Below are 17,858 nucleotides of genomic sequence, written 5' to 3' on the forward strand. Positions count from 1 at the left end.
TCGGTTATTGCGAGTCGGTTGGGTAGGGTAGGCAAAGCATAATTTATTGTTTAAAAACCATATGCCCGTGTGTGTGGCGACCAGTAAGGTGGCAGTGTGTATTCTTGCGCAGATCAATAATTTCATTCAAGAACAGTGCTCGCCGCGTTTCGTTAGAAGTTGTACAGTGGAAGAAGTGGAAATCTTGATTGAAAGGAGCTGACTCTCATTTCGCATTATTTGAAATATAAAGGACTAGATTAAGACACTATGGTAGGCACTTATGCTACCGCTTCTGGCGCCCCCCCCCCCCCCTCTTTTTTTTTTCAGCACTCAAAATTTATTGTTATTGGTTATGCAGTGCTACCCGAGGCCCAGCCATGGTATTTGATTTATGATTCAAATAACGCGAAATATACAAGAATATTGGTCCTTGCAGTTAGCATACGTTCAAATTTTCTCAGGATTTTGAACTGTCGACTCGAATTATCTCGTAATATGATTTATTATATCCTTCTTTTTCTAGCATTAGAGTATGTATCTGTAGAGCAGATATTCCACTAAAAGATCATGCCGGTGTAAGTGCATTAGATGTCTGCTGCAGCTTAATATGTAATTAGCTATGACAGAGCCTGGATCCATTGGCATGGCTGCAAGAATTACCTAAAAAAATTGGCAGGTGTGCCGCGCTTGTCTAGACGCTTTTCCAATGAATTGTGATAGTTGCATCCCGCCAGAAGCCACGTCGAGCATCATTGTCGTTGGTGTTTGAACTGACCATAATTGTGATAACGGTCGCAGTTTGCTAAAAACATTTTTAACACGTTGCCGCCCAATTCACTGTATTGAGCACAATTTTAAGGCTTCACATTACCTTCCTTCAATAATCCTGGATGAGTTCGGTAGCATGAACAAGCGAATAAATGAAGTTTGTACCGATTCCGCTGTTTTCAAAGTTACCTGAAAAGCGCGCCATTTATTAGGGAATGTCAGATTCTGCGTCCAATGAGTGCAATAACCACCTTAAAAAAAATCCCAGTACCAATTTCAGAACGTTTTTTTTTTATTTTTTGCAGTTGGGCGCCAGTATTTAGTAGCTATCGCGTATGTGTGAATTTTTTACTGAGCGTCCTAGTTCATTCCATGAAGTTTTGGTGAAGCTAAGAGGACTCGTAAAAAAGCAAGTCATGTACATCTCTCGCTGACAGTATGTGTAAATGTTTCGTTGCAGCGCACTCTAATATAACGATCGCCTCCCCGATTCGACGACACGATTTGATTTAATCTTGTTGCTAACCCGATGGTTGAAACAAGAGGGGAAATTCACACCGAGGACGCGCGGAATTTCTCCTCGCTAGGCATCACTGATCAGATTATGTTCAGTCTATGTTCATAACTGACGCGAGTTCAGCATTAACGGTGACGTTACAGCGATGAGGAAGCAGAAAGCTTGTTCGTAATTTCTTTCAGAGTTGTCTGCTGTTTGTCGACGGAGCCAGTATAAGGAAAAGCTATAAAGCCCGTCGGAACTCGCGCTCTGTATGTGCAGGGACGCTTCTTAGCTCAGTATTCGTTGCGTGCGCAGCAGTGATATGACAGCATACGTCCGTTTGCCTTGTTAGACACCTTCATGACCGACAATAATAAAAATAATAATAATAATAATTGTTTTTTTTGGGGGGGGGAAGGAAATGGCGCAGTATCTGTCTCATATATCGTTGGACACCTGAACCGCGCCGTAAGGGAAGGGATAAAGGAGGGAGTGAAAGAAGAAAGGAAGAAGAGGTGCCGTAGTGGAGGGCTCCAGAATAATTTCGACCACCGGTGGATCTTTAACCTGCACTGACATCGCACAGCACACGGGCGCTTTAGCGTTTTTCCTCCATAAAAACGCAGCCACCGCGGTCGGATTCGAACCCGGGTCACGACCGACAAAGAATGGCAATTCTGTATAGTGCTTGTCGAGATAAAATGCTCCTTAAAACGGTTCACTTAGGGTCTGTACTTACGAAAGTTACAGGCTACTAAGTGTTGTAAACAATTCCTCTTTACATTTGTTGAATTCTCGACTCGCAAACGCAAATACTTCCACGCGTTGCTGTATTGTTTGCTCATTGTCCGAATTAGCTTACAGCTCTAATAAATAAAATGAAAGGAAATGTTTATTTTCCAAAAGTGATCATCTGGTCGAAGGTATCAGGCAACAAGAAGGAAGGAGCCAGGACATCAAGTGCTTATTCTTTCCTCGGCTGTCGATCAAAGACTGAGAGAAGTGATGGTCATATGATGAGCACGCGGATGAATTAACATGAAAATGTGACACAGTGAATATTGCTGTGCGTAATTTCATATTCCCTGCCTTGAACGAAGAGGGTAGACGAAGCGCTGGGGGCACGAGTGAAGATCTGGACTTTGACCGCAGGAGGTATCCATCAGGCACTAATCTGTTATCGTTTATCAGCTTGTACAGGAGGAATCTGCAAGACGGCTTTCATTTTGCACACCCTGCATGGGCCACTGGAGAGGCTGGAGTCCCAAGTTGTAGGAGGGAACACATCTCTTCCTGTCCATTATGTGGACTACTGTCTTTGGCGCTTTTTCTTTGGACTGACACTACAGTCGCTTACAAATAACTTCAAAACAACTTCAAGCCTCAGGACCGCAGCCTTATAGCGATGTAAGCTTTTGTTATCCCATGCAACTGGGAAAAACTACTATGTAACCAGCTCTTCGAGAAGTAGCCGCAGAGTAGGCCCGGAGCACGACTCCAAAGAAACAAAATAAAAAAAAAATCGGTGCCGGCCAGCTGGTTGTTCTTTATTTCGCCGCGCTCTTCATAGATGGCGGAGCGAGCGGCGGCGCGCAGCGGTTGCGGGCGGTCTCGCTGCACTCACGCGCGTCCCTTGCGATCGTGGCCTCGCGGAGAGGAAGAAAAACCTGAACGGGCCGGCGGCTCTATTATTCCTGTCTGAGCCAGCGAGCAGTCGTGGCAGGCGCTGTACGCCGTTCACTCGCCGTGGACCCTTCTTCTGGAACGTTTCTGCAGCGCTGTCATGGCTGTGCAGCTGATGCGGTTGTCCCGTGATCACTGAGCGACGGTCTCCTACGTGGGACAGTGTGTGCCGGCACTGGCAGTGTTGTCGTTTGCGTGCGTTTCCTGTTCGTGATTCGGAGGGTACCCTGTGCCGACCAGACAACGAGCTCGCCCGTGTGTCCACCGCTGCATTCGCACGCCGCCGGCAGAGCCTGTGTTCACGCACTCGACTTGGATTTCCGAGCCCGACTGGAGTAATTCTTGTGTGCACCGCCACCTGAAAGCAACAACGTCAGCTCTCCGTCTGTGTCTGGCTTTCGCGAATTTGCAGGTAAGAGCGTCATGTAAAAGTGCTTGCTGCTTGCAGTTCTGAGGATGTTTCAGTGTGCTTGGTGCGACATGGACGGCAGATACATGTGCATGTGCCGCGGTTGTCGAGGGGCGTGAACCTTAGCTAAAGCAAAAGCAGAGCTAGCCTAGCGTTACCTGTCCCGTGCGGTCAGTAGAGCGGCCATACGGCTGGCGTGGTGATGTCGATAACAATGGCGGAACTTTAAACCTTCCCGGCGGTTTTGAAAACCACGTACGCGCCCGGACTTGTTCGGTTGGCCAGCATAGGTGACTGTTGTCGTGTATAAGTGGTGAAATCTCGCTAAGACAATATATTGGCATTATTTGTGTGGGGTTACTAACCGCTGCTAGTAATTTAAATCGCCAACCGTTTCCCGTTAACTGACTTGAACGGCGAAATACCTTGTGGCATTCAGTACTGTTCCTAAAACACCACCCGCGTCTTGCTACAGTACCTTATGACCAGCCTTTTCAATATTCCTGTGGCCGCATTTATGTTTTAGTTCAAATGGCAAAAGCAACCACTCACACTTTGGAGGGTGTGCAGCGGCCTGGGCCTGAACGATGCTAATGCGTGTAAAGGTGCACAGTCAACGGCTACTCTGGGATGTGGACATCGGGACCGTTGCCGCAACGACCACAGTTACGATCACTCTGACGGTCAAAGCTGGAGAGTAAGAGGATACGTTTTTCGTCATATGATCATGCTTAGTAAATGTTATTGATGTTGGCTAGTGCTTTCTTCTTATGGCCGCGTCAGGCACAGCTGAACTGCTAATTTATTAGTTGCGTGCGGCCTCTACGGCATTCCGTACGCCCCCCCCCCCCCCTTATTTTTCTTTTTAGGTAATAATGGTACAAAAAAGTGCTGTACTAGCATCTGCTCGTTGATTTACTGCTTCTTCGGATTGCCATCCTAGCTCGTGAGCGTGCAGATAAGCAGGTAATCGGTCCTTGACCAACCGTTTTGTGCTGGGCCGACTGACGTTCCCCAACGGTGTGCATTTCACTCGAAGGCACGCGCCGTTGCCGAGTTCACCTTCGCCCCCCCCCCCACCCCCCCCACCCCTTTTTTTAGTTTTCCTTTTTTTTTTACTGATCCTAGGAGTCAAGTCGCCGGCTGTTTTGCGTGAAGAGACTGCATAGCCCGTAAAATATCACCACGCTGCAAATATACAGCTCGGGAGAGAGCACTGGTCAGGGTACTACTCTCTAGCTGACTATGACTCATGTCAGCTTGTCTCCATCCGTTTGCGCTCGCGGGGGCCGTTGTGCCGATGTCTGCTGCTACGCACGTCGCCGGGCGAAGTTTACGACCAGCTGGTCCTTGCCGCCGCCGCCGGGTTTTGTTTTTGTCGAGCCGCGCTGTGTTGCGTATTCACTGCGCTCTGTAGTCCTCTGGTTCTTATTGCGTTGGTCCTAAGCAGCTGCTGCTGCGGCGGCGCCAGCGATGTCTCGGAACTTTTCCCCGTGTATGAGGGAGCACTCATCTAGCGTTGCTGCTGTTGCTGCCGCCTCGACGACTGCATACCTTGGCTGGCTGCCGCCGACCTCAATTCATGCCGCTTGGCTTCTTTCCTTTTTTCTTTCTTTCCTCGAGGCGTCCAGTGAATTTCAATACTGAGCCACTGCCGCCGCCAGCGGTATATGTGTGTACGGTCGTCCATATCTCGCCATCCGTGTTTTTGGATCTTTCTTTTTATCGGCCTGGGAAAATACTGGTTCCCTCTGAGCGCAGTCTTTCAGGCTGGCGCATGTAACGTATTGCTCAACGCTCACCTCTTCAGTCTCATCATCCCCTTTTATTGGTTCCCCGCCGCACTCGTTGATCGGGATCGCTGCTTGTTTTCGCTTTGTCTTCACTTTACCTTTTCTCTATTTTTGTTAATTCCTCTTTGAACTCGAGAGGCCTGCCGACGGCCTACAATTATTTTCGGAAACTTTTCGGGCGTCAGCGATTGAAGATAAAATGAACCGCTCCCACACCGCAGGACTTGTCCGTGGTAATCAGTCCAGTGGTGTAGAGAAAACCCATCACTGTGGCGTTGAATTCAAATGAGGGGAACATTACCGTTGGCACTCGCGTGAACGTAAGCACAGCTACAAATGGAGCCTTTTCTTTGTTCTGCGTACCCGCGTGGCTGCTGCGTTCAAGTGAATACTAACGATAATTATTCCCCCTATTTTTTTTTCTTTCTTTCTCTCTGCTAATGGCTCCGTTTCTTTCCCTCGCTTTTTGTCTTCTTAGTGTTCAAGAGTGAACAAAATTTGGGGCCGTCTGATATTCTCTCTGTATTCGGTGTAGGTGTGTAGTGCGACAGTGAGTACGAAAGCCATAGTTTCAAAGCCGTTTTTCGTTTGTTGCTCTGCGCTGTTATTTTTAAAAGATCACGGTCGCTGTCACGTACGTCCACCTAAGTAATGTGAACCCCTTGACAGTAACTTCTGTTGAAAAGCGTTCTGGGCCCATGCATGCCGGCCTGCCAGGCTAGCTTCGTAGTGTGGCAAGCCGCACAATAGCGTGCTAGTTTACGATGCAGTTGCACGGAATCCTTGTGCCGCTTCCTCTTGCCTCTTGCTTAGTTATTGGTGGAGGTTATCCGTTGTTACAACTGCCTCATCCATTATAAAAAAACTCACAACAGCTGCAAGCAATGCCACTTGTTTACTCTTGGCGCTGCTTGGAAATAAAAGCTTACGTTGTTGCCATACGTGTTTACGGAGCTGCAGCTGTTCCAGCAAAACCCACAACAGGCTTGCATGACGTGCCTGTGTGAGCCGAGGTGCACCTACAAACAGATACAATACGACATGCTCCTTTTTTTTTTTCCGACAGGCATGAATCGTTTAAAAAGCTTACGGTCCGTCATGCTATGTGTGCACGAGTTGCAGCTGCCATGACTGGTATCAGGTGTGCAGATTTGCCCGCGCTACCCATGGTATGAAAATCGTGGTACACCGCGATGCAGGTTAGTAAGGCGATAGTTAGAACCTGCCGTTCTCATCTAAGAAAAACGTGGTGTTAGGCAAGTGCACCCACGGTTGAAAGGCAGCGTTGGTGGATAATGCCAACGTAACTATACGCTCCTTGGGTTCACGTAGGACGGTTTATGCAGTAGGGAACTCTTGTGTGGGTTTCATGCTGGGGAGTTATCGAAAGTTGTCATTCAGCTAAACAAGAGGTGTAATCGGGCAGCTTTATAGAGTGAACGTCACGCTGGTTTCGTGCTGACGTTATTTTGATCTGTGATTAGCACTTCCCAAGCGGCAGATCCGTCTGAAGGCACCAAAACAGACGGCGACGCCAAGCAACGCGATCAGTTCTGGTCGTGCTTGTTTCCTCGTTTAGTTGCTCAGAATAAGAGAACAGCAGCTGACTCAGTGGGGTCAAAGAAAGGAACACAATAGACAGCAGCTGAAGAGCAGGCACGTGTCTTGCTCGTTAGGTTGACATTTCCGAGCACTAAGAGCAGACAAACCCGCAATAGCAGTAAACAAAATGCTTTATCGTAACGAAAATGACACCCATACACAAGACTGGTACGTTTGTCGATACATTCGCTGACAGCACACACGGCCAGCGACGTGTTTGACAATAGGGAACATTCACTGACGTCACAGCGACCGCCATTTTGTTGTCTGTGAAACAGTGAGAAAGACCTTCGGTGTGTCTAAAAGAAATTATCGCCTCCTGCTCTGGCTTGCACTGTAATGAAGCTACGCGCTGGACAACAAGATGGCGCCCGTGACGTCACGTGAATTCCTCTTATTGTGCGCACAGTGCGGACATGAGTGCAACCTTTCAGTCGCAATGGTATATTTGCGTACTTGTACCTATAACCCAGGCGTATGCGTATGCCGAAATTTTCCTCTTGCACCTCTTTTCCATTTCTCTTCTTTTTTTTATTTTTGTGGAAAAACCCTCAAAGTTACACGCTTGTTTGGCCAAATCGAGGCTGGCGGGCAGCCACGGTCTAAGAATATTTTCGTGCAGCGAAGTATTTCTTCTGCTGTGCTGTTTGTATTTTTCTTTTTCTTGAGGGGTCGACTTACCTCCCGCGTTCCGAAACGGGCTTCTGCATTCACGCAGTTTCCGCTGCGGGTTATCTCACCGGAAGGCTCCTTCCTTGCTGGCGCCTTCGCTATCGGTCGCGCTGCTGTCCATCGTCAGTGTGCAAGCAAGAGCGTAGAGAGCTTGGCCGTTTGACTCCAGCTTTAGACAGAACGCGTCGACTGACCGCGAAATCTGTTTCGAAACGACTCGTTTTGCAGCAGGCGCTCGTTATTATTCTGATCCTTGAACATCTTTCCATCTAAGTGTATGTCCGTGTTCCGAGAATGCCATTTCGTTAGCTTTCCCATGCAAAACGCACAACGGTTGAAAACCGACTTCCAAATGCCAGGATTTGTAAAAAACCCAAAAAGGATCGTGGAATGACGTTCAGTTTCGAAGGTGCACAAGAGGGTAGAAGTTCAGGAAAAGATCTTGTTATTACCGTTGGCAGAACCTGCCTGCATGAAAATGACCGAGGACTTGCTACTGCGCTCACTGTTCTGTGAAACATTATTTACTGGCAGAAAGAAAACTCCCTATTTGCAATAAAGGGTGCTCAATTCACGTGAAACAAAGGAGTCGCTGCTACGCATAGCAAACTCTCGAAAAAAGCTGCGAGTTCGCTTTGTAGACGATCGTGTAGTGCCTTATCGGGTTAACTTGTTTACAGTCCGCAATGATCAGAGGGAGGGATATCGTACCATTAACGCAAACGACCGTAAAGACCCCGCATACCTGCCCTTTTCGTGGTGATAAACGTGATCACGGTCTTGCAAGAGAAAAAAAAAATATCAGCACGTACGTATCGCGAGTAAACGTAGAAGTTGATTGGTTATTGTGATTTTTTAAGGCGCTAGGGCATCTGGGACCACAGTGCGCCATGGCACAAGGTATTTTTCTTCTCAACGTGGTATCAGAGGCCAATTTCTCGGGCATTTCACCCTAAAGAAGCCGAGAACCAGGCAAGGGGAAAGCTTGCACCCATTGTGTCACCGGTGGGTACCCGGCGGTACTGGAGATCGAACCCCGCACCTCCCGCATGCGATAAACGTAGAAGTTACTCGCAGCTGCAGTTTAGCTGTGAGGTAACGTGTCCCACTCATTGAATTTTTGAATTCTGCAGCTCGACTTTCCAACACGTCCTGGACTAACTTTTAAATACAAGTGCGGCGTATGTATTGTCTACTGTATGAAAGCGGTCAGTGACGATCGTCAATTGCACGTAGTGGTAATCTATGGATCCACTGATCTCTTGAGGTTTTTTGTAACTGGTTTACTTCGTCACAGCTGCAATTTGTGGAAAGCTCGTGGTGCAGATTCTGGAACACTGGTGCTACATTGGTGGTCGGTCTTTCATGCCTGGGAATAAGAAGAGAATGCGCCGCCGGAGAGACATAGAGGTAGCGTTCGCAAGTGGTCGAGGCTTTTTGTGGCTCTTTCCCAGGCTCTTCTCGAAAAGAAAGCCTGGAACAATGATTGAACGCTCTCGCAAAGTTCGCCCATTTTTGTTTTCCTTTGACCAGCTCCTCGCCGAAATCCGAACACTTAACTATGGGGCGAATTGATTAGTGGACCCGCTGCTAATGACGCGCCGGTATTTGCGTTCGACCTACGCCAACCAACAAGAGCAAAAGGGGGCACAAAACGCTCTTTCGCGCAGCTGCCTATGCAGAATGGGCCGGCGTTCTATAATTGAAGCTTGCCCCCGCGTCCCGAAGGACACGCCGATACGCCAGAGTCCTGCTGCTGTTCCCAGTGCGTGTCCGCTAGCGACTCGAGCGTGCTGCACGCAGGGTGACCCACTTTTTCCGTGCTGACGTGTGTACTCTCCCACGCGGGGAAATTCAATCGAGGAGGAGAGATAGAGAGAACACGCGGGTCCGTGCGACGGATGGCCCGGCGAGCAAACAGAGAACGCGCTGGGCGAAGAAGACGAGAGGAGGGGGAGGGCCGGTGGTAACGGTGGCCCAGTGATGAGTGTCCCGCCACCGCAACGAAGAACAGCGGGAGAGCCGATTTCGTCGCTTCCGTTTCTCTTTTTTTTTGCAAGTGGCTCCTCCGATCGGGTCGTTTACGCGGGGTGCATGCCAGGGGGTCAGTCGTTTTCTTTCGCCTTTTTACACATTCGGATTTGAGGTGGACCAAGGTGGACTCGAGTAGGGAGAGGGAGCTTGTCGAATCCGAGTTTATATACTTGAGGACGATCATCATCAAGGGCTGCTGCTGTTGGTTGGTTGCTCGTTGCGGGGCGCGCTCTCTTGCGTGCCCAGCCGGGAGTGTGTAGTACAACTGGCGGTCGCGGGTAGGCCGCCGTCGCCGCCGCTGCTCCCGCTGCCCTGCTCTCGTGGGGGGCCATTGTCTTGTGACCCCTGCGAGGTCGTTTGCCGCCCCCTCGGTGGCGTGGGTCTCTCTCCCTGGCGTGTGGAGCGGCGATGGGGCTTTGGTTCGGGACGCCTGTGAGGATGACGAGCTGCTGCTGGCTGCGGAATTGTTCCGCGTCACTGTGCCCGCTGTCTCGAGCCGCGTGGTGATGCGGACAAGGAGGAGGAGGAGGTTGGGGGCTTTCCTTCTACCGAGGAGAGACAAGCCCCCGTGACTCTGCATAAACACGCAAGCCATCGGAGATGGGAAAAAATTATTACAGGGAAGGTACCGTTCTTAACAGAGTGGTTATCGGACCTGTGCTTAACGCGGGCCACCTCTGCGTGAGGTCATGTTTCGTGGTGGTCGGAGCAAGGAAATTTTCTTTGTTAATGTCGTTCTAATCGACAGTGTCCGAAAAAAGAGTATACAGTGGAGCTCCATTCTTCAAGTCGTTCTGTGCGGTTTTCAGTCCCCGAAAGATCAGTCTCAGTTCAGTGCGTGGTTTCGTCTTCTTAAAGGTGCTCTGAAACACATCCCGAGGAGAGCACATCAGCTCGCTCAATCACTGCATTGCGTTGTCATGAAAACCTGACCCAAGTAATACACCTCTACACGCAGCAGAGAACCCACAATCATGCATGCGCGAAAGTTGGCGAGCCCTACCCGGCGACTTTTTTGTGGCACCCTCCTCCGTCGCTCGCACCTGCGTATACAAGTTGATAGATGGCTATTGGTTAGATTCTTTCACACGACAGGCAGCTACCATGGCCGCGGCCAATAAGTCGCGTAGCTCCGGCGGGTCAGGAAGCTCCGCCCCCAGAAGTGGGGCCGGCGGAGGAGCGCCGACCATCCGGCGTGCAAAAAGTGAGGAGAGGGAAAGGCGCGAAGACGCTGAAATTCAAATTTTGGCTGCAGATAACTCAGCTTCTACAAAGCGCATAAAAAAAATATTCTAGCTGGACAATATCCGTGAAGCGGCATGCTTTACCATCCCAGGCATACCGAAACGTTATTAGAGCCCTTTTCAGAGCCCCTTTAAGAAGGCGTGCAGTCGCCATCGATCGGCGAGAGTTTCTATACCTACTTCAGCTTTACATCGATGCTTGATTGCTTGGAGCAAGTCATTTGCGTGCTTAATTCATGTCAGCAACCGCGCTGGATCTATTCTTGCTGCTGTTCCCTTTCATAAGACTTCGGGCTGTAATCCTCGGTAAAGACGACCGGCGTTTTCTCGCCGGAGGGCGCGGCTCATTGTCGACGTAGTAAGCACCCCCCCTTGTTTGTGGCAGTCCATCCGGACGTGCTGCCTTTGCCTGCGAGGAAGCGGCGCCTATCCGCCGGAGGAGTAGCAGCGAACTGGGCCAGCGGGCCACCACCTAGCAGCCCGCGGCGACCACCCGGTGCTTCGCGCGGTCCCCGCCGGTGATCTGCTTTTGTTCGCCGCCCGCTTTGTAGGCGCGCGCTGCAATTAAGGCCGCCAACTCGGTCGGACCGCCCACTATCGGCGATTTTCGGGCGGGCCTACACCGATTCCCTTGGCTCCCCAGCGTGCAACATGCCTCCGCTGTGGCGGGTATACGTGCCCTGTTTTCTTGTCCGCAGCTATAGGCCTTCAAGTGTACGCGAGCTGAATTGTGAGCAGGAAATATTTCTCATATGTGACCATGCTGCCTGACGAATCGTCAGTACCGACAACGACAGCAAATGACTTGGTGACAAAAGCGTTCTACCTTGCCTTCTAGTGTAACATGGATGGCATTGTGCCTGGCAAAGAGGTAGGTGCCTACGCCAGACGGTGGGAGGTGTCGAGGTCGACCCGCTGCGACCCGCGAGATTGGGTCATTCTGAGGAAGGGTTGCTAATGGGCTGTGAGCAGCTCTCCAATCGTGCAGGTGCAGGAAATGCCTACGAGCTAATAAATTCCGTTGTCGCCTCGACAGCAGCTTATTGCTCTGGCGAACGCCTTGCGCGTAACATTTGCGACTATCAGACACTTCCTTTGGCGCATTGCTGTCAAAGAGATAACGTGAGCGGGCTCGGTAGAACCTGTCCTCCGTCCTTGAGGACATTGGGCTCACTGTAGTTGTCTTTCACGAGTGCTGAGTTATAGTACGATCTGTGTGGGCCTCGCGGACGGCGCGGGTATCGCTGGCGGCGGGGTAGAGGATGGCCGCCTTGGAACGAGCCATTTGCGCCGCGCCCGATCGCGCCTCGGTTTTATAGACGCTGCGGAGGAAACATAAGGACTTCGATTGACGCGTCTTGCTTCTTGCACCCTCTGGCTGCCGTGATTTCTTTTCTTTCTCTCTTTTTCACGCGCCACTAGCTCTTCCTCACTAGGCGGCTGTCTATTTCGCGCCGTCGACTGTGCCGCTTCGTCGGTCCGACCAAGCAGCCCCTGGCGATCGACCGGCGGAACTGAATGACCTTCGCGAGGCCGTTCGGCTGGCTTGATGGACGACTGCGTGCCGATATGTGCGCTGGCCCTAACAATACCGGGATGCCGGCGCTGCGCTGCACTTATTCCTTCGCCCTTGCGAACACACGAGAGGGAGAGCCCGTGTCATTGTTGGAACCGAAGGAAGGCGGAAAAGCCTCCCGCTGGCTGCCAGAAAGGGAGGCAGGGAAGGGGGGCGATTGAGGAATGCGCGTTCGACGAGAGCTTCGCTGGCTGCGGCGGCAGCAGCATTGACCGGCGGCCCAAGTGGAGCATGAACGGCCCTTCACTAATTCCCCACATCCTGGCCCCCCGTTGACGCGCGGGCGGGACTTCCCTGTTGCGCGAAAGGCGGTTCGGAGAAGAAGCGGGCCGGCGTCGACGTCGTTCCGCCACGGTGGGCGCTGCGCCGCGTGTCGGAAACTGTCCTGTATGTAGTGAGCGTGTGCTGTGTACATTCGCACTTCTGGCGTTGTTCCGGTTCTTGGTCGGCGTGCCGCTTGGCTTCTTCGGCGAGTCCTTCGTGAAAGACGGGTTTAGCTACACAGTCGAATGTAACTCAAGAACGAAGCGGCAAATGCTGCTCAATGGAGGCCCTCCGGCCAGTGGCGTCGGCCGATTTTCATGACGCCGCAGTCCTTTCATCTGCCACCCCCTGCGATGTCAGCCTAGTAGGTTTAAGGACCGCGACGTCACGAAAATCGGTCGGCGCCTTTGGTTGGACGGCCCGCTTTGGGCAGCATTTGCCGCTTCGTTCTTGAGTTGTACCCGTTGTTAGGCTCCGCTGAACCGCTTTCTTGTGGGCTCCGTAAAACGATTTTGCATGCATTCTTATCGCTCAGAAGTGAGCCTCGAAACGATGCGGGACTACTGAAATGTGCCTTGTAGGCTTGAGAATTTGCGCGCCGCGCCTGGCTTTGTTTACTTGAACATAGGAGCGGTCATCGGAGTCAATTTGTTAAAATTTCGCCGCGTGAACCATTCGTCCTCGTCACGAAAGCCACACGAACTTGAAGCTACTTCCCTACAACCTACATACACCGACGAAGGCAGTCGTTGAGCCATGCATAATGCGCCTGCACAGAGGGTCGGCAAGGATTTCAGCTGGGCTTGGTAATGATGACTGGAATTTAATGGTGCAGGGGTATCTCTGCCAGAGAGCGCCGTGACTTTTTTGGTTTTCACGTGATGGGGTCAGGGATCCATTTTTCGAAACATTGAGCCCCATCGCAGTCGTGCTCCAGGCGAGGGAACAGCTTGTACCCATGCAAAACCGGTGCTACCCGGGCGGCGCTGTGAATCAAAGCCCGCGCTTCCAGCATGGGTGGCAAGTACTCGCACCACAAGGCCGCCTCTGCGGTTATCTAACACTCTTTCACCCTTCCGTTCGGGTAGTGGCCGCAGTGGTACCGGTGACAGTTTTCCGAGCCTGCCTTTCGCGTTATTGCTCAGATTGGAGACTTCGACGAACCCGTATATCGTGCATTACGTTCCGTCTGTCCTAGCCTGTCATTTCACGGTGCCGGTCCCAGCTGCTTGCTGCCAGGCACCTATAGTGGCGGATGCCTCGAACCTGCGCGCTTCTCGGAGCCTCGATTTCGCGCCACCGTGTGCATTTAAGGGCTACGCCCCTCCCGGTTCAGTGAGCTAACCCCCCCCCCCCGATTTTCCCATCTTTGCCGACGGTGCTCGGACGTGGCGTAATTTACGCGTTTCCGAGCCTCAGCGGGCATACAGGGTGCGAAGGTGCACCTATCGCGGTGGTGAAAAAAAACGAAATGCACGTAGAGCTTTCCAGCGCAGCGCAGGGCGAGTGGCGGGAAGGGAGCAAAGATGGACGGTTAACAACAAGATGGCCGCCAGATGTCCGCGCACCGTCTGGCGCACCCCTGCTCTCCCTCCCTCCTTCTCACGCTGTGATGATCGGGCCGCGCCGAGGTCTGCGCCGAAAGCACCGAAATAGCCGACGGTGTGTCTTAACAGTTTCCGGTTTACGAACTTCGCCCCCTGCTGCCGTACGCGGCGGTTGGTGCCTCTTCCCCCCCTTCTTCGCCTTTCCGTGCCCTCTCATTTCTTGAATCCCCCCTTCTTTTTATTGCTCCTGCGGCAAGCGCTTCCTGGCTCTGGCCGGCGTGTTTTTATGATTGCCGCTATCGGGCGTGCATTTACGGCTGCCCTCGCCCGTTGCCTTCTTCTCCCTTTGGGGCATCTCTTCACCCCCCCCCCCCCCCCCCTTCCCGTTTTGTCTTTTTCTTCCACTTTGCTGCGGTTGTTGATGGACCGTGTCTGGTTTCTTTTATTTCTGTGGACATCAGCCCTCCCCTTCCTGCGCCGTCCTTCCACGGTGTGAGGCCTAACGAGCCCTTGCTGGTGGTGACGCGCTTTGACGGGGCTTTCCTTGCTTTCTTGGTTTCTGTGTTTATTTTTGACGTTATCGCTTTTCTTGGCTCAATCGTCGTGGAATATACGCGCTTCAGTGTACGAACTAATGGGTGGCTTCCGAGCTTTACCGGTGAGATGCGCAGGAGTCGACTGGTGAGAGGAGCGTACGCGAGCTGCTAATCTGGGCGGGTAAGGTTGCCGAACGTGGCGAGACTCGTTGTCGGTTAGACCTGGCAGGTAGCGGGCTGTCGCCATATTTGCGGGGATGTATTTCTCAGCTATGATCAAACCTTCCATGATCAAACCAATTAAATTTCTCAGTGCTCTTCCGAGACGTTCTCACGCTCCAGTCAAGGTCGCTGGAGCGAACGCCGCTATCGGGCGGAAACCACTGATAACAAGCTGCGGATATCAGTGGTTCCACCGGAACTTCTTCGTGTTTCAACCTCTATGCCGCCCTGACAGTCGCCTCGTGATAGTAATGAGAAGGATGCGCTCAATAGTTCCACCTGTTGTCTCGCGTGTGCTGAACCTGGCTGGCATGCTTTGATATCACCCGCTTATTTCAGCGGCGTTCGCCACGAGCGTGATGAGCAATGAGGAAAGATACAAAGGACGGAGGGACTCATCTCGTCCGGCTTTTCCAGTAGCACTTGAGGGGGAAGAGAAACAAATGTGACGTACGAGTCCGCCTCCTCCGGCCCCGCCGAAGAAGGAAGGTTCCGTGTCTCGTGCATCCTCCTCTCTCGTCCCCTGACCCTTTCATCCACCTTGCTGCACATTCTCTCCCCCCTGCCCGTTCTGGTTTTCCACTCCGCCCGGGTATCACGCGGGGCTGTGTCGGTTACGTCGCATGAATATCGTCGCCAACGCTGCATGGGTCGCCCCGCGGGTCGCGCTGTGGGAAAAGTGCCGAAGGCGACAGTGACGGCTTCGCTTCCTCCCTCTTACGGCGACGGCGTTATTAGATGTTTATAATTTCTTCATCTTTTGTTGGGTTCGCTTTTTTGGGCTGCCGCTGCATTTGTATGCGCTTCGCTGAGTTTGCTGTGACTGCCGCCTTTTCGGAAAGGTGCGGGAAGATGGAAACGGTAATCCAGGGGCCGGTGGTTTTTCACGGAACCAGTTAATGGTAGTAACGAACGAGAAACCGGCTCCTTAATGGCCTCCCCCGTCCGCCTTTTTTTTTTTCTGCCTCCCATTCACTGCCGTTCATTGACGTGCTGGATGGATACGTTTATCCCTGATCTCGCGCAGGATTTATTGAGCGCTTTCACGACGCCGGTCCTGACGTCATTTCCGGACTCGCATTCTTGCGTCGGTCATCGCCAGCGTCATGTGCACAGCATGGGTCGCACGGGTCCTGTTGCCGAACCGGATAACCTTCTTCAGATTGATGACGCCGTTTTTTTGCTTTTGTTTTTCTGTATGTCAGTTGTGGTGCAATGAAGGTGCGTCGACTACCCCGTATGTCACCGCTGTATTGTGTAATTATGCAATACTTTGCCAGGATAAGCGATTACATTCAGAGGGAAACTCTGGCGACCGGAAGCCGAATGAGGGCTCCGATCGAGACTCTAACGTGGGCGAAGGTTGAAGACGAAGGACTCCTTATTCGGGACACGGAGGATCCGTATACACTACGGAACAGCATGGTGCATACATTAGCGTACACAAGACATTACTATATAGACGGCGAAGAGTCCACAAGTACAGCCTGCACCACCCTTGTAGCGCTGGAGCGGAGCACTTCCCTTCATAAAACTCGATACGTCGTCTCAGCTTCCAGCTTTTAGTACCAACACTTGTGCGGAAGTGGAGGCCCATAGATCTGCAAGTAAGGCGGGCACGAGTGCGTTGCCCGCCGACCACGGGCTGTTTTCTAATTTCAGCTTTTTATTGCGTTGCGCCCACTGCTCAAGCGCTCTACACAAGGGTGACTCAGACAGTACAACAGAAACCCTATAGGATATCTGTGTTCGGCTCAAATTACACACTCCTCCGGACGCAAAACCTTCGTTATACGGAAGATAAATTTAACAGGGGAAAAAGAAAAATAACGAAGCTTGAACAGCGCCTGACAGGAAGTCATGTGTGGCGTCGCAGAGTCGCTGCATGGGGGCGAAGGTTTGTGTCCTCCAGGGATTCACATGGGCAAGAAAAATGCCGGGCCCCCATAGCGGAAGACGGATCAAAGGGCGGAAAAGAGGTGCGGTGGTTAACCAAATCCATCCTATGTATACGGATGCACCGGCGCTTCGAGTCTTGCCTCCCGAGAACGCACGTGGCGACAGGAAGGACGGTGGCTTCCTGTCGGAAACGCTCGATTTGCCGTCAGGATTCTGCGGGGCTGAATCACATTCAAAATTCGTTGCCCAGGAACATGGAACCAATCTCACTCTCACCGCCGGCGGGGTTCATATACGCGGCAGCAAAAGGGACGCTCGGGCGGCAAAGAGTTTCGCTGGCTGTTGCGCCTCCAGGAGCATTCCGGGAGTTACACTGTCGCGACGTTTGCAAATACGGCTGACTCGCGGGAAACTTCTACACGCTCCGCGCGCTTTTCAGTGCCTGCGTGGCTTTTCAACTTCCCCGCCGCACTGCGGGGAATGCGTGCTCCTGTCTGCTGTTACGCGCGCTGCGCTTTCTGCGGGTACACACACAGCCTGTGCACAGCACGATCAAGAAAAGAAGAGCAAACTGAATAACAAACAGCACCGGGTTTCGTAACGCCCAGCGAGCCACGTATATGTATATATGTGGTGGTGGAAGAGATCGCGCATGTAAACGTGCCACTACTGCATTCTGCAACATATGCGCCAGCGTGGGCGCAGCCGAACCTCCTTTTTTTTCTTTTTTTACATTGATATATGTTAAAAGCGTGCCAACGCGGATGTGCCCGCCTGTTCTGCTCCTATCTCTAGTTTTTCTGCCTCGTCGTATATTCCATTTATACACTGCTGGTCTTTAGAAAAAAAAAAAAAACGCGCTTCGCGAAAGCAGCGCATCTCGCTGACGGCGCGCTATCATCTACGACGTCGCGTCCGTTGCTGCCTGTCCATTGGCCGACGCTTGCGGCAGCTCGCGGATTGTGACGGGCGTCATTTTTCTTTTCCTGCCTCGATTAGCGCAACGGGTGTGCCGTCGTTGCTAATAGGGCTGTTGCTAGCTGGACGCGGCTCTAGCGAGGTGTATACACTTTCCTTCTTGCCAAGAATACGTGCAGGTCCCTACAGTGCTTTTTCTTTTTCCTTTTG

General features: G+C 51.9%; 1 protein-coding gene across 1 annotated transcript in view; it reads left to right on the forward strand.

Moving 5' to 3' along the window:
- The first annotated feature begins 2,836 nt into the window (after positions 1–2,836).
- The window catches only part of Drak (Death-associated protein kinase related), a 209,882-nt gene continuing 194,860 nt past the window's right edge, over positions 2,837–17,858 (forward strand). Inside the window, exon 1 of the mRNA XM_077659002.1 lies at positions 2,837–3,344. The gene's annotated coding sequence lies outside the window, so the exon portion shown is untranslated. The remainder of the gene's footprint in view (positions 3,345–17,858) is intronic.

The sequence above is a fragment of the Amblyomma americanum genome, chromosome 3 (genome assembly GCF_052857255.1).
Source record: "Amblyomma americanum isolate KBUSLIRL-KWMA chromosome 3, ASM5285725v1, whole genome shotgun sequence".
In the NCBI taxonomy this organism is placed as follows: Eukaryota; Metazoa; Arthropoda; class Arachnida; order Ixodida; family Ixodidae; genus Amblyomma; species Amblyomma americanum.